Here is a 17272-nt window from a genome sequence, read left to right on the forward strand (position 1 = left end):
CAATTCAATTTAAAATCTGATACATTGAAAAGGAACCTATTCTTAACTTTTGAATTTTGAACTCTGCTGACAGTAAAAGATAAGGGAGATCTTTGGGAAAGACAATTGGAAACATTATTTTTCATTTCCATCTGGTGCCACTAATGGCACAGAAATTACACACTACTGATGTATAAAAATCCTTATGAATAATCACATAAAAACAAACAATATACATTAATGTTCATGTGCTGCTTTTCAGTTTTTTAAGCCTCCTCTATTGAAGAGCTTCTATGAAGAGCCCTAATATTGGAATAAATATAGATGGGCATGACCTCGTCTGTGAGCTGAAGAATATGGAGAAGATATTTTAATGAATGCTGCACGACACAAGTACTCTAACCTTGTGTCCTGCAGGTCTAAGTGACCTAGCCTTTTCATTTTCAAAAGGTGCAACATGCTGTCACAGCACAGCTGTAGTTGGGCTATGCATGAGTCACTTTGATGGTGCATATTCAACATAGATTGCTAAAGTAAAGGTCAAGCCCTCTGGTTAAGTTCAGGCTGCCCAGCCTCCAGACACGTTACATCTCTTAGAAAATGTATCCTATACACAAATATGTTTTTTTGTTTTTTTTTAAAGCTAACCCTAATCCTAACCCTTAAGCCAAGTTGAGCAACGCTTCTTTTTGATCTGCTAAAACAATCACTTTTCGGAAGTTTTTTTTTTTAAACAGGACAGCATTTAATTCACCTTTAAGTGTGTCTTGACGTGGTAATTGACGTGCTAATTTTTATTATTAGTTTATTTAATTATTATTTATTTTTTATTATCTAGCAATTGTCATAATTAATTGTCATTATTACATACAATTATTGTGTTAACTTGACAAGATTCGCAAGGCTCGCAGCAAAGGCTTTATTTTCCTCAACTAAATAGCTATTAGTGTATGTTTACATGACAACAATGTCCTAAAAACATAAAAATTTTCCTTTGCGTTTTCGTGTACAATTCTGACAATCATGTCATACTGATCCCCGTTCACATGGATCCACAAAAAATTACTTAAACCACTGTACAGTTGGTGATGTCTCTTTGTAAAGAAATACTATGTGAACACATAATACAGTATGCATGCGCATGCGCATGCCCTAGTAAAAAAGTAATGTATTTAAAATGCATGTATTCATACTAAGTATAGTTCAACATATTTACTGACATATCGCTCAAGACTTACTGATATAAACATTTTAATTAAATTTTATTTGGAGTACTACTTGTGCACAATTGACTTTTCTTAATATTGAGCCTAAAATGTGTTTTAATGTCACTATCGATGAGGATTGTATGATCTTTGAATAATATCAGTCTTTAAATTTAAGATATTTAAAGTGTACCTGAAGTATACCTGCAATAGTTCCACTTTAGCACAATCACTTATACTTCAGTATATCTTTAGTTGGACTTCAATAATACTTTAGCACAATTAAAGTGCATTAAGTATAAGTTGCTCCAATTTAACAGACTTTAAGTACCCGTTTAATATACCAAATGGAAAATTGCAGGGTATTTTTTATTAAGTACATACATACGTAAATGTATTTGTAGTATACTTAGCATGAAATACGTGTATTTCAAATACATTTGAGTATATTTAATTTTCACTAGGGTGATGACGAAAAAAAAAAAAATCACAAATTTGTAAAAGGTAGCAAGTTCAGACCCCAAAACATTGTGAAAATGAATGACCAAAATGCATAAAATGTTTTTTGTTGAAAATGGTGTCATGTAAATGCCCCCTTGGTTCACATTATTTTCATCGTCCACAGTGTCAGCTATTTCTAGGTTATTATAGTTAACTAAAACTAAAACCATTAAAAAAAAATTTACTTTTATAATGTTAAATTATATATTAAATTAAATACAAAACTAAATCGACATTTAAAAAAAAAACGATAAAAATGGCAAAACGCAATAACATTTCTAAAATAATATTTCTGAAAATATGAATGTCTTATGTTAATAATAGTATGTATGTATGTGTTTATTTATTTATTCATTTTTAAATCCTACTTTAGATCATGCTAAATTAGTTTCAAGGCTTCTGTGTTTTCCCTAATGGGACAAGTGGACCAGCAGTCACTGTATTTGATTCTCGTCTTAAATTTTCAATGTACTGTGCATTTTCTTGAGCTTTTATACAGGTTAGCTGTGGTAGTTATGTTGCCCTCGCAGAAGCAGAGCTTTTTTTTCTAATTTTACTGTTGCCATGGGTTTGGCACTCAAATGTTTGTAAAGAGTTTTTTATTATTATTATTGAGGTGAGTCAGTCTCATAAGAATACACAAGGCATCGTCAGCTTTGAATAACACCATTCGTTGTTGATTCTTCAGTTTGCGTGTTTCATATGAAATGTTTGCTGTGCAACCCTGAGCAATAAGTCACCATTACACACAGCAATAGATACAGCCAATATTAAACTGTAAACATTACATATTAAAGCTGCAATTCACAGCAGTCGTGCGACGCCCCTGGGTGTCGACAATAATCCTGCAGTTTAAGTCATATTTGTTTTTAGCAGATTCTCTGTCTCTAAATGGTGCTAAATGAGTCTTTGATGGCCGTGTTTAATTCATAGCAGCCTTGCACAAACAGAGATCGCACAGAGCGGGGCTATGAATGATTAAACAGTGCTAATTTTGTTTGATAATCACACATAACTCTGCGTTTATTTAATTATTATTTATTTTTTATTATCTAGCAATTGCCATAATTAATTGTCATTATTACATACAATTATTGTGTTAACTTGACAAGATTTGCAAGGCTCGCAGCAAAGGCTTTATTTTCCTCAACTAAATAGCTATTAGTGTATGTTTACATGACAACAATGTCCTAAAAACATAAAAATTTTCCTTTGCGTTTTCGTGTACAATTCTGACAATCATGTCATATTGATCCCCGTTCACATGGATCCACAAAAAATTACTTAAACCACTGTACAGTTGGTGATGTCTCTTTGTAAAGAAATACTATGTGAACACATAATACAGTATGCATGCGCATGCGCATGCCCTAGTAAAAAAGTAATGTATTTAAAATGCATGTATTCATACTAAGTATAGTTCAACATATTTACTGACATATCGCTCAAGACTTACTGATATAAACATTTTAATTAAATTTTATTTGGAGTACTACTTGTGCACAATTGACTTTTCTTAATATTGAGCCTAAAATGTGTTTTAATGTCACTATCGATGAGGATTGTATGATCTTTGAATAATATCAGTCTTTAAATTTAAGATATTTAAAGTGTACCTGAAGTATACCTGCAATAGTTCCACTTTAGCACAATCACTTATACTTCAGTATATCTTTAGTTGGACTTCAATAATACTTTAGCACAATTAAAGTGCATTAAGTATAAGTTGCTCCAATTTAACAGACTTTAAGTACCCGTTTAATATACCAAATGGAAAATTGCAGGGTATTTTTTATTAAGTACATACATACGTAAATGTATTTGTAGTATACTTAGCATGAAATACGTGTATTTCAAATACATTTGAGTATATTTAATTTTCACTAGGGTGATGACGAAAAAAAAAAAAATCACAAATTTGTAAAAGGTAGCAAGTTCAGACCCCAAAACATTGTGAAAATGAATGACCAAAATGCATAAAATGTTTTTTGTTGAAAATGGTGTCATGTAAATGCCCCCTTGGTTCACATTATTTTCATCGTCCACAGTGTCAGCTATTTCTAGGTTATTATAGTTAACTAAAACTAAAACCATTAAAAAAAAATTTACTTTTATAATGTTAAATTATATATTAAATTAAATACAAAACTAAATCGACATTTAAAAAAAAAACGATAAAAATGGCAAAACGCAATAACATTTCTAAAATAATATTTCTGAAAATATGAATGTCTTATGTTAATAATAGTATGTATGTATGTGTTTATTTATTTATTCATTTTTAAATCCTACTTTAGATCATGCTAAATTAGTTTCAAGGCTTCTGTGTTTTCCCTAATGGGACAAGTGGACCAGCAGTCACTGTATTTGATTCTCGTCTTAAATTTTCAATGTACTGTGCATTTTCTTGAGCTTTTATACAGGTTAGCTGTGGTAGTTATGTTGCCCTCGCAGAAGCAGAGCTTTTTTTTCTAATTTTACTGTTGCCATGGGTTTGGCACTCAAATGTTTGTAAAGAGTTTTTTATTATTATTATTGAGGTGAGTCAGTCTCATAAGAATACACAAGGCATCGTCAGCTTTGAATAACACCATTCGTTGTTGATTCTTCAGTTTGCGTGTTTCATATGAAATGTTTGCTGTGCAACCCTGAGCAATAAGTCACCATTACACACAGCAATAGATACAGCCAATATTAAACTGTAAATATTAAATATTAAAGCTGTGATTCACGGCAGTTGTGCAACGCCCCTGGGTGTCAGCTATAATCCTGCAGTTTAAGTCATATTTGTTTTTAGCAGATTCTCTGTCTCTAAATGGTGCTAAATGAGTCTTTGATGGCCGTGTTTAATTCATAGCAGCCTTGCACAAACAGAGATCGCACAGAGCGGGGCTATGAATGATTAAACAGTGCTAATTTTGTTTGATAATCACACATAACTCTGCTTCCGTCTCAGATGGTCATGAAGACAGGGGTTTGGGGCAGGAGATCTCTTCCAGACGTGCTGTCTGCACGAGTATGCGCTCTGCTGGGATTTGCATAAGTACATGCAGAGAGGACGCAGTCACTGTTAAAAGCACACTTAGATCAAACCAAATAGCTGGAGGCAAGATTGTAATTAGATCAGCCTGCGGCAGTTAAGAACTTCTTTATGAAAACATGCGGCCAAAGTCATTTTTCATTCTTTTACAGGAATTGAAATCAGCCTTAGTGAGTGTTTGGAAGAAACAAAATCTTAAAGGTGAAGTGTGTAATTTCTGTGTTGCTAGTAACACCAAAAATAATTGTTATATAATAACTACAGTAATGATATATTTATAAAACAAACTATTTTATAGCACACATCTCCTAAATAAGCTGCACAATTTCAGGATCACAAACATGTAATGTTAATTAAATTTAAATAATAATAAGTACATTATCGGAAGGTAAATCAGGCCAGGTTTTTCTCTTCAAAAAAAAAAAATCTGTAAAAAGTGGTAACCTGCAATTGTTACCTTAAAGAGCTATACCTGATTTAACTCATAAAACTTGTTTTGCTGGTATACATTTATGCATTTAGGTTGATTCAGTGATGTTAAATAATATTTTTGACTCACGACATGGCGGCAGCGGCGGTGGCAGCAACAATACTACTGCTGTTCCTGAAACCACGCCTTCTTTCTTTGCGTGCACATTTGGGCTGCATTATGCTAATATTTCCACATAGTGATGTAGATATGTGGGGGCGTGTTAGAACGAGCCGTTTTAGGGGGGCGTGGCAGAGTCTTAACTTTTATAAAGAATATCTCTTTGGATTTGAGACTTTATAGTCTTTGCAACTTTACAGATCTTCTTTATGCACCAAGAGCTTGTAACACTCCAAAGAGAAAGGAAAACTTGAAATCGCATCATATGACCCCTTTAAAGGTGAAGCGTGTAGTTTCGATGCTGCTGCCAACACCAAAAATAATTGTTATACAAGAACTATTTTATAGCACACTACTCCGAAATAAGCTGCATGATTTCAGTAGCACAAACATTTAATGGTAATTAAAAGTTAATTACTTAGGGTTAGGGGCCTATAAATACCACTACTAGTACTATACTACCACTACCACCAGTAATAATAATTATAATAGTAATTATACATTGCATTAGGCTATTTAAAGGTAAGCCAGGCCAGGTTATCTTACTATCAAAAACAAACAAACCAAAAAACACACACACAAACACGTTGTAAAAAGTGGTAACATACAATTGTTACCTTAAAGAGGTATTTATACATCCATAAAATTAGTTTTGTTGGTATGCATTTATGTATTTAAGTTGATTTAGTGTTCAAATTGAAAATCTAAATCAGTGGTTAATTTAGATGTTTAAATGCAGTTCATCTATAGTGCTTTAATGTTGAAAATGCAATATAGTACAATTCTAGTCTTATAATAGTCTTCTTGAATAAGGAAAGATTGATATTTCAGGCTATTTATACCTCCATAAAATTAGTTTTGTTGGTATGCATTTATGTATTTAAGTTGATTTAGTGTTCAAATTGAAAATCTAAATCAGTGGTTAATTTAGATGTTTAAATGCAGTTCATCTATAGTGCTTTAATGTTGAAAATGCAATATAGTACAATTCTAGTCTTATAATAGTCTTCTTGAATAAGGAAAGATTGATATTTCAGAAACTCTTTGCCAGGATTATGTTACAATAATATATCTCAAATAAGCGATATAATCCAGTGCAATAATGGTAGCATAGATTGTGTTCCTTTAGCTCAAATCACGCTTAATAATAATAATAATAATAGCATTTTAATTTTAAAGTTTTTGTAATTTTGTTATGTGCTTTCGTCATTTTTTTATTTTTAAAAATATTTTTATTTAGTTTGAATTTATTTTTATTTCAGTTTTAGTTTTAATAATTTTAGTACTTCAGCTTCCCCCCATTTTTCCTTCTAATATTTAAATTCTACTTTTATTTCAGCTTTAATGTAATTACTGATTTAATAGTTATTAGCAACTATTAACAACAGCAGCATTGATTTCCACAGCCACCATATTAACCATTTGATTTCTCTCTTTCGTTTTTACTATGAGGGATCCCTCTCCTCCCCCTTATAATGTTGACACTTTTCAGAAAGTCATCCTAGAAATGGTTTACTATCACTGTCTCTGCACATTAAACCGCTATACAAGAAAGTATTAAATTACACACTTCACCTTTAACAGTGGGATGTTGATGAGACCTGGATCAAGTGAGCTGTAGCTCCAGCCAAATGAAGAAACATTAACCTGCGCAGCTTGCAAGATGGAGTCCAAGTACATAGAGATAGACGGATTTCCTCTGTGTGCTCTCACGTCAGCTTGATTCTGATTTGGTGAGGTAATCACATAGAAATGAACGCAGATTGCATATAATTGATCCTGCTGGCTGTAATTAAGCACTAACAAGCTACATTGCCAAGGAAGTCCACACTGCCAATAACACAGTGCCTCAATAAAACATGATACTGGCTGCAGATATGCTGTGTGTGTGTTTGAGATTTAGAGAGACTGACAGATGAAAGAAGAGAATAAACATATGCAGTGGGGAATGGCTGGAGTATTGTCTCTGTTTCATGCGGGAAGAGGGGTTGCGGACAGTTTCAGAGTCTTTCATCTTGAACAACATGCTCTGGGGGAATGAGGGGCATTGTGAATTTTATGTGAAGTATTTCAAAGGCCTCGTACCGCTGCAGCTGATACTTGTCAATTTCAGTGGCTGTGCTGTTCGGAATAGTGAGGAATGGTGACTAATTATTACTCACTCAAATGCGTTTCTCAGTCTTAGTATGCGATTCTTTTCCCTACCATTTTTTTCTCTCTCAAACCATCAGTCAAAATAAGATTTCACAAAATTACTTCATCAAAAAAGGTTATTATAGTTAACTAAAACTAGAGCTAATACCATAAAAATCAGTTAAAATAATTAAAATAATTTAACTGAAATAAAGGAAAAAACATTTTTATTAACTATTAACTTGTTTAACTTGATGTACAAAAATAAACTATAAGAAATTAATATAAAAAGCTATATTTACAACACAACAAAATTACTAAAATTTTACATAAAATGAAAATGAAAACAATACATATAAATAAGTACTCATTCAAAATCTCTCTCTCTCTCTCTCTCTCTCTCTCTCTCTCTCTCTCTCTATATATATATACAGTAGCAGTAGTGTTTCAGTTATATTAAAATAACACTGCTGATCAGTTATTTAGTTTTTAAATTGATTTTCAATTGGAGCTGACAAACCTTTATCAAAATTATTTAAATGAATGATTTACTTTAATAATATAATTATGAAATAATTCAAGAAATTGCTATTAAATACTTTAAAGTCAAAGTTATACTAGATTTAAGCACTACATTTAATACTGTAGCATCGCATAACCTTGAGTGCCTCATGCTTCCTGCATAATCAAAATATTAAACACACATTTTCATTAAAACAAAATTCATTAAATGCAATCATTTACACTTTTGGTATAAATATATCGCCTGACATAACAGAAAGTTGCTATGCAACAAAAATAATCAGCTATTGTTCATATTGCAGTTTCACATGTAGCTGATTGCTTATTTTGAATATCACTGCATGTCATTTTATTAAATGGAACTGAAAACATCAGACATCTATAAACGCTATTGACTTTATATGTTTGAGTCATGAAGAAGGAAATGTCACTGTATTATGAATCACAGGCCTGAAGTGTTAAATATTCATGGCGAATGCTGTGTGGAAATGAGCGATAAAAAGGTTTGGGGTTCTGCCAAAGCAAATGGAAGAAGAAAAAAGACCAATGGGAGCTCTGTATTAACAGCGGTGGTTTAATGGCGCGAATCTAACGCAGGCCAATTAAAAGGCAGGCAGAGAGCATGGGGGTGGGCCTCCATTCATTCAAGAGGAAATTGAGGTTGAAATTAGGCATTGTGTGACCACGTGGCCTGTACAGAGTCTGGACCACTAGCAGCTTTCATTAACTCTTGGCCAACATATATATATATATATATACAGTAGCAGTAGTGTTTCAGTTATATTAAAATAACACTGCTGATCAGTTATTTAGTTTTTAAATTGATTTTCAATTGGAGCTGACAAACCTTTATCAAAATTATTTAAATGAATGATTTACTTTAATAATATAATTATGAAATAATTCAAGAAATTGCTATTAAATACTTTAAAGTCAAAGTTATACTAGATTTAAGCACTACATTTAATACTGTAGCATCGCATAACCTTGAGTGCCTCATGCTTCCTGCATAATCAAAATATTAAACACACATTTTCATTAAAACAAAATTCATTAAATGCAATCATTTACACTTTTGGTATAAATATATCGCCTGACATAACAGAAAGTTGCTATGCAACAAAAATAATCAGCTATTGTTCATATTGCAGTTTCACATGTAGCTGATTGCTTATTTTGAATATCACTGCATGTCATTTTATTAAATGGAACTGAAAACATCAGACATCTATAAACGCTATTGACTTTATATGTTTGAGTCATGAAGAAGGAAATGTCACTGTATTATGAATCACAGGCCTGAAGTGTTAAATATTCATGGCGAATGCTGTGTGGAAATGAGCGATAAAAAGGTTTGGGGTTCTGCCAAAGCAAATGGAAGAAGAAAAAAGACCAATGGGAGCTCTGTATTAACAGCGGTGGTTTAATGGCGCGAATCTAACGCAGGCCAATTAAAAGGCAGGCAGAGAGCATGGGGGTGGGCCTCCATTCATTCAAGAGGAAATTGAGGTTGAAATTAGGCATTGTGTGACCACGGGGCCTGTACAGAGTCTGGACCACTAGCAGCTTTCATTAACTCTTGGCCAACTCTAAGTGCTGGCAAAGAGATAAAATGGATACAATTGTGCAAATCCAGCAACATATTGCTTCATTTGGATGCTTCAATGTCAGAAAGTTGCCTGGGTAGGATTATACCAGCCATTTGCAAGTTTTTACTTAAACTGAAATGTAAATTCCATACTATGAGGCTTAGTAGAGGAGCACAAGGCACAAACTAATGCAGGGTTAGTTGTAACACACGTGGTTCCAATATTTTCCAGCATAAAATATTATGGTATTTCCTAGTTGCCATATAAAAACTATATAGAAAAAAAGTGCGCCAAATTTCAAAAATCTTTTGAAGATGTCACTGAACATGTATTTTACCATAGTAAACGTCTCGGTTACATACGTAACCCTCGTTCCCTGATGGAGGGAACAGAGACGTTATGTCGTGACGACATTATGGGGGGTCACTTGGGAGCCCCAATCATGGCTTGCCTCGTAGAGGGAGCTCTAGCCTGATTGATCGTGTTAACCACTGCAAGTGACAGATCAGCTAGGTCTGCCGCGTCTCGTCAAGGAGCCACACGTGGAGGTTCCAAAGGTCTGGACGCGGGTGCCAAATGGTGCCGAGCTCCTGAGAGAGCAGGTCCTGTTTTAGGGGGATGAGCCAGGGAGGGGCTGTCGCGAGGAGCATGAGTTCTGGAAACCAGGTCCTGGTGGGCCAGAAAGGCGCAACCAGTAGGACCTGCTCCTCGTCCTCCCTGACCTTGCACAGTGTCTGTGCGAGAAGGCTCACTGGGGGAAACGCATACTTGTGAAGAGCCCGAGGCCAGCTGTGTGCCAGTGCGTCCGTGCTGAGGGGGGCCTTGGTCAGGGAGTAGTACAACTGGCAGTGGGAGGACTCGTGGGAAGCAAACAGGTCCACCTGGGCTTCCCCGAATTGACTCCAGATCAGCTGGATCGTCTCGGGATGGAGTCGCCATTCTCCGGGGAACGTGAGCTGTCGTGAGAGCGCATCGGCTGCATGATTGAGCTCCCCCGGGATGTGGACGGCGTGCAACGACTTGAAAGCTGCCCCAAAGCTGCCTGCAGTTGCATGTAGTGCCCCAGCCCGTACTGGAGGCATCCGTCGTGACAACGACATGCCTGGACACTTGTCCTAAGGGCACCCTGGCCCATTGAAAAGCAAGGTCCGACCAGGGGCTGAATAGGCGGTGACACGCCAGTGTGATGGTGACACGATGTGTACCGCGGCGCCATGCCCACCTCGGGACTCGGCCAGTGCTGCTAGTGCTGAAGTGGTCTCATATGGAGCAATCCGAGCTGCATGACTGCGGCTGCGGATGCCATATGCCCCAGGAGCCTCTGAAAGTGTTTCAGTGGTACCACCGTCCTGCCTCTGAAGGAACTCAGGCAGTCCAGCACTGACTGGGCACGCTGGTTGGTGAGTCGCGCCGTCATACTCACCGAGTCTAACTCCACACCGAGAAAAAAGATTCTCTGCACAGGGGAGAGCTTGCTCTTTTCCCAGTTGACCCGAAGCCCCAACTGGCTGAGGTGCCGGAGCACCAGGTCCCTGTGATCGCACAACTGTTCTCGCGACCGGGCCATATTGAGACAGTCGTCGATATAATTGAGGATCCTGATGCCCACTTCCCGTAACGGGGCAAGAGCGCCCTCTGCAACGTTCGTAAAGACGCGGGGGGACAGGGACAGCCCGAAGGGGAGGACACTGTACTGCCATGCCCGACCCTCGAATGCAAACCGTAGGAACAGCCTGTGTCGAGGGAGACTCGAGACATGAAAGTAAGCATCCTTCAGGTCGACCGCTGCAAACCAATCCTGGGGCTGGATGCATCTGATGATCTTGAACAGAAGCTTGTGAAGGTCCCGATTCAAGACTCGCAGATCCAGGATTGGTCGGAGGCCACCGCCCTTTTTGGGTGCAGTAAGGGCTGTAAAACCCCTGCTTCTTCTCGGCTGGAGGGACCAGCTCGATTGAATCCTTTGCCAGGAGGACAGCAATCTCCTCATGTAAGACTGCCACCGAAGTCCCGAGAACGCCGCTGAACCTAGGAGGTCGCCTGGCGAACTGAATCGCATAGCCGAGTCGGATTGTGCGAATGAGCCAACGGGACGGGTTGGGCAGCGCAAGCCATGCCCACAAACTCCGTACGAGTGGCACCAAAGGAACAATCGACGCACCCGCGGTGATGCAGCGGAGGGGAGTCGAGCTGGATAGGCCAGAAGGCATCGCGTTCTAGCTGATCCCAGCAGAATTCCCAGTGTCCCCGGAGGGACTGGCCAGAGCTGCGTGGAGAGGCAACGCGTCACCCAAACGCAGCTTCTTGCCTGCTGGCAAAGGGGGGCATCTTAATGAGGCTGTCTTAATGAGAAACCACGATTGCACTGGCAATATGCAAGTGATTTACTAAAAATGAAGAGGGTTAATATTCAATATATTTTATTCCATACTGCAAAGTAAAATTAAAAACTGACTATTTCAATCTGGATTTATGGGGCCAGTCGTACGAAACAGGGCAAATTAACACTAGAGCGCAATTCCAAAACAGCGCCAATGGGAGGGAAAATTTCTGTGGGTGATTTACTAACAATGGCCAAATTAAATAACACAGACGCAACATCTCATTTACATATCGACCAACGCAATATACCAAACGCAGTGCAAATTAGCCGCAAATAAAGAATAAAGAAATAACGAAGCCACAGTACGCTGAAAAGGACCGGAGGCCAAAAAATGAAGGTTTGCTAGAAGTTTTGATAGACCTGGTATTGCAAAATAGTTAAGACATGCTTTTTTGGGCGTTAAATAATGGCACAAATGCCAGTAATTTAACGAGCGCAAACATTAGTAAAATGTGTTGTGTGATTCATTTGAATACTCTGCTTCCATAAATTTTGCGTCTGAAAGGGAAACGCCTACAAATGCATATTCAATAAGGTCAGGCGCAAAAATAACTGTGTCCATGCCTTTTCAGCGCTAATTCATCACTGTGCGTCTTTAGTAAATCGTGACAGTACTATTTTAACGCCAAAAGACTATATGCCATGACACAAAAAAAATGTTTTTTTTGTTGTTTTTTTAACTTCCTTTCTCTCATTTACCGTTGCTCCAAAACCGCATGTGCTCTTATGAAATTCTGAGGCTCCATCAAAGATGTTTTTGCCCACGGTAATTATCACATGTTGAGAAGAAGAGGAGGACTAATCATCTGGAAAGGAGGGAAAAGGAAATGGTTGTAAAGGAGCTACTGTATAGCTGAAGGCTACAATAGAGTAAGACTGCAGAAATAGACTAATTGTCTCAAAAATGCCCTCTAACCTCTTCAATTAAAAATTAAGTCAATTTTTACAGGCTTTTCCTGGCTTTTGTAATGGAGCTGACCCTGTGTCTTGTCAAACTAATCTACTGATAAAGTGCGTTCCATGAGCTCATTAGTAAGACCTGGGGAAGTTTGAGTAACTACATGAATCTAATCACTTATCAACGTGTTGCTAACTATTGCAAAAGGAATTCCTGTCCGTTGAAAATGTTATTGTCATTTGTTAGGTGTCAGTCCACCTTCTGTGCTGCTGTAACAGAAGTTGACTATAGCTGAGCATATAGCATAACTTGCTCAAGTGATTAGCATGTACATATGGAATAGGTACATTTCACCTTTAAAATGTTTAATGACTAGGACAATATAATATTCAGAAAATGCAACTTGCAAAAGATCTGGATTTGATGTTACAATGCAGAGACATAGTGGTATAACGTATCATCTGGAATATATCATGTTGTATTTTCAGAGCAATCCTTCTGTTAGAGCAAAACATCGTAAAAGAGTGGAATAATGTCCAGAATCCTCCTAAATGTTGTGAGCAACTGCTGAAAGTTGTTCATTACAGAATGTTTTCATGCTGTATTGCAGACACATTGAATAGATATTGAATCTCAGAAATATGTGTATTCATGACTACACTGAAGGATGACTATATATATTTTCAAATGTACGAGTCATTCAGAAAGGTTTTGTGCAGCTGAGATGATGCGAGTGGAAAATATAGATTCTTTACCAGATTTATGCTGCTTGTGATGTCATCAGTGGACATGAAGCTATAAGCATTTTTTATATGAATCAACTATTTAATTTTTATTATTTTCTTTTTTGTTGTTGTATATATTGTTTAAAACAGAACAAAAAACTTTCCAGATGATGCACACCTCCTATTTAGCTGGCCACCCTAACAACAAACCTTGGTGTTTTAGTTAGTCTTCACATTGAAGGAAGTGGGGGCCGAGTGGTAAGGTATAAGAGGGAGATAAAGCTCTTGGGCAAATGATCGCATCAGTCAGGTAGCGGGTTTACAGCAGATCTGGAAATAGCCGAGCTCTTGTCAGACAGACAGCAGCTGGCCAGGGAGATGGACATGCCCTCAGGCTGCAGGTAGTGTTTAACAAGCTCCAGTATAATGAAGCCATGTGTGTCATTTGCTTACACTTTCTCTCCACATACACAAACTCATAAGCCCCATTCACACCAAGAACTATAACTATAAAGATACTGAGAACAGACCCTATTAAAATCCGGGGCCTGTGCATCTGATATCAAGTCTTACAGGAGGTCTGATTAGTCCTCATGTATGCTACCTGCTGACATGTCACTATTCTCAAACTCTTCAAAAATGTTGTGCCAGCTGAAAACACAAGCATTTATAGACCAATCCGAGCATTTTCTGGAGTACAAAAGATTTATACAGATCTTTCCCATACATTAAAGTCATCATAACCTACCAGCTTTTATAATTTCTTCACCTAAATGATATCATGACTTACAATTTAAAAACAGCATTTCCACATCTTTCCAAACTCATAAATAGCCTAACAAAATAGTCCTGCAATAAATAATTTTTAAAAGATAGATTTTTTTAATGTCAGAAAAAACATTACACTGTGATGCTCGTTTTTTTTTTAAAGAATTCAGCTTCGGTTGGCCTCGGTTAATTTAATTAAAGAAACATGATATTGTCTCAAAAATGTATGAATGTTGCATAAATGCAAGAATCTTGAGTCAGCACTGGTTATTTGTGGGGTATAGCAGATAGGTTTTCTTTTAGCATATGCTATCTTGCGCTAAAGGCCAACGCTTAGCACAGCAGAATATCCTCTTGTCTCTTAACGCATTCGAGAGGACCTGGTTCACTAATTGAACTCATTTGATATAAATGTGTTAATTGCTCTAGTTGAGCAAGTGCTGTAATTGGGTCATGATTGCTCTTGCTCTCCTCTTCAGCTTGCACACTTCCGCTAATAATATCAATGAAACTATCATGAGAGCTGTGCTACCGAATACAGCTTTTTTTATCGAATTGCTATAACTAAGTTAATACCTGCCACTGTCTATACTTTGTACTGTTTTATGACCAGGATTTTGGGATATCTCCGTTCTTTAGGATAAATTATAATCAATTATTGCCTGTACGTTCGAACTTAGTGCTTTTAGTGGCTCATTAGGCATTTCGATTTGTCTGAAATTCATCCTGTGTGCGCTTTTGAAGTACTTGCCCACAGACGTGTGTAGTAATCCACTGGATTTGAAATGAATTTCAATGCTCCCCACTTTCCCAGCATGCAACAGAAATCTCCTGTTGTTAGTCCAGAGACGACAGGCCTCTGAATTCATATTATCAGTCTTTGAAAGAGACGTACACTGCTTTCTCAACTCAGGCACCCTGCTGAGTTGGAACAGTTGCATTGTGGGAGCACAAGTTCTTCTGGCAATGACTTGCACGGGTCCAGATCCGCACTGCTATGAGTATTTAATTAATAGTCATATTTTGTGGGGGGGGTTTCTGATATTGCAGCAGAAATGTCAAGGAGACACTTTTGCATTAAATTTAAATTAAACCTGAATTAAGAAAGCAAATTTATTTCCATGTTGACTAACCCAGCATCCACAGTAAATCATGCACAGAGAATGCAGTATCAGCCTCACTCCAGATGCATGATTATTTCATACGGCACATCATGCACAATGTATTTATCCTTTTGAAAAATAGATGAATCATTTCTGTGGCTGCCGGTCATTTTTTTTGCATGGTTTGCAACACAATTCAATAATTTATGGAGGAAATATGAGAGGCTGTCTGTTTGCTTGAATGACACAAGACCATAAACGCAACCCAAACAGCAGAGTCATGAAACACATGCATCGCATGGTTGAAACTGAGGGACCAAATTTCAGTCTTTTCAACTTCGTGAGCTTTTAATTCATTTATACACCCAAAACATCTTGGGTATTTTTCAATGTCATTTTCGACAAATTTTGGAGATGGTTGTGAAGTGGAAAAGGTTAATGTGTTGTGTCTTGGTGCACTACTGGGACTGCACTGCAAATGAATTATTCATGCTAACAATTGGAGAAGGGCGCTGGAAAAAGAGTAAAGAGAATAAAGAATGAAAGACAAAGGATGGATGATATAAATCGGATGATAAATATGTGTTTAACTGCATAAACAGTGTTTATTTCAACATTTTCTTGATGCTAAATATAATTTATTTCTTGCTGTTGATTTTGCAAAATGAAAGATGGACATGTTCTTGATAAGTTTTGTGAGATTTACCCATTTAGTCCTACAAGGATGTCCTGGAACTTGTATTCAAACTCCATGTCTCAGTATGGTCTTGCGTCGGCCGTGTGGCAGGAGGGTGTGGTGAGCGGGTTGAGAAATCCAAGTCCAGGTTAACCAGGAACTCTGACCTTAATCATCACTGATTAGTGCTCTCATCCCCTGAGGAACAGGCAGTCTGGATCCTGGATTTAACATTGATTAGCTGGGAACATGTTGTCCAGCCTTCTGTCACCCACGTGGAGCATCGGCAGACGACATTGGAGTTAAATATGTTGTTAGTTGGTCAATTGAGATGATCCTGAATTTATATTTAGGTTATTTTGTTTGGCAAATTGTGTGCCTCTTATAAATTCTTCATTTTATAGGCCTTTGAAAACACATTTTCTCTGCTGATTATGATGTGTAATCCTTAAAGTTGGTATTAATTAAACATATTGTAACATACAAAATAAATAAAATAAAATAACTGAATAATGTGGATGCAGATTCCATATAGGCCTAGTCATGACATGAACCTTAATTTCACAAATTTACTTTAAGTAAATGGCTAATAATTGTCCACAAAATGCATTACATTTCTGAAATGAAAAGAAAAAATAAATGAAGATGATATTAAATAAAGCATCTTACACACATACCAGTACTGTGGCTATATTGGCAAAATAACCATAATACTTTTTTTTTTTTTGGACTACAAGTCATCTTTTTATCATCTGAAACATGCTGTGATTTATACTGTATGATGCAATTAATGTCAAGCACGCAAAACATGAAAGAGGAACATGGGCCAAAGTTTATTTGCAGTGCATTTTCCGCATGCCAGTAGTTTCAGTTATGCTTTAAAATATGTAATTAGGCCCGGCATTTATATTTCCTTTTTTTTGTTTTTTTTCATTATTTGTGAATGTAATAAAGAAATATTACTTTCTGTTACGGGGCTGACGAGACATGAGACGTGCGGATCCAAATGCAAGGCTTTATTCATAGACATGGTAGAGACAGGCAAGGGTCAGATAATGGCAACGGGTATATAGAGGGCAAGACACAAGAATAATCCTAGGGCTAGCGTGGGTCTACGATCGGTGAACAGAATCCAGAGGGCTTGACAAGAGGGGTAATCCA

General features: G+C 37.0%; 1 protein-coding gene across 1 annotated transcript in view; it reads left to right on the top strand.

Moving 5' to 3' along the window:
• LOC107726116 (Down syndrome cell adhesion molecule homolog) overlaps positions 1-17272 on the top strand; it is a 131714-nt gene that overhangs the window by 55032 nt on the left and 59410 nt on the right. The gene's annotated exons all lie outside the window — the stretch shown is intronic.

Source organism: Sinocyclocheilus rhinocerous, unplaced genomic scaffold (genome assembly GCF_001515625.1).
Source record: "Sinocyclocheilus rhinocerous isolate Xijiao unplaced genomic scaffold, SAMN03320098_v1.1 scaffold1899, whole genome shotgun sequence".
NCBI classification, from domain to species: Eukaryota; Metazoa; Chordata; class Actinopteri; order Cypriniformes; family Cyprinidae; genus Sinocyclocheilus; species Sinocyclocheilus rhinocerous.